Raw genomic sequence first — 600 nt, 5'->3', positions numbered from 1 at the left:
ACAGGTGCTAAAATAAATTTAAACAGGAAATCAATTAGTAACCAATGCTGGTGAGGCTGTAGAGAAAAACTAACACTTCTATACTGATGATGGGAATGTAGATCAGTAAAATTAAATAATGATGGAGATTTCTCAAAAACATGGCGTTAGCAGTTCTCTTGAATCAAACTATTTCCTTCCAGGTATTTTTAGAGAAAGGTTAAGACATCATCTCACAGTGATATGTGTGTGTGTCCATCTTTATAGCAGCACACCTCATACTAACTCAATCTTGGAAGAAACAGGATGTGAGGGGAGGAGAGGTGAAGAGAGGAGAAGGTGAAGAGAGCAGGAGATGAAAAAGAGTTCAGACTTATTTTTTCACTCATTTCAATGAGAAAAAAGATAAAACAGCAATGAAACAATTTCAAAACAGGTTAATAGGACAGTTAGAATAATTAACACAGGTTCAACATATCAATACTTGATGAAAAATGCCTGTTCCTTATTATGCCTAAGATGTTTGAAATGCAGTGAGATAGTGAGGTTAAGCTTGATAGCGTAAATCGTTTGATAATAACAATAAGCTTGCTTCTGGATGGTTAACAACCTAAGTTTGCA

This window comes from Octodon degus, unplaced genomic scaffold (assembly GCF_000260255.1).
Source record: "Octodon degus isolate 3935 unplaced genomic scaffold, OctDeg1.0 scaffold00093, whole genome shotgun sequence".
Lineage (NCBI taxonomy): Eukaryota > Metazoa > Chordata > Mammalia > Rodentia > Octodontidae > Octodon > Octodon degus.
This window is presented reverse-complemented; position numbering follows the sequence as displayed.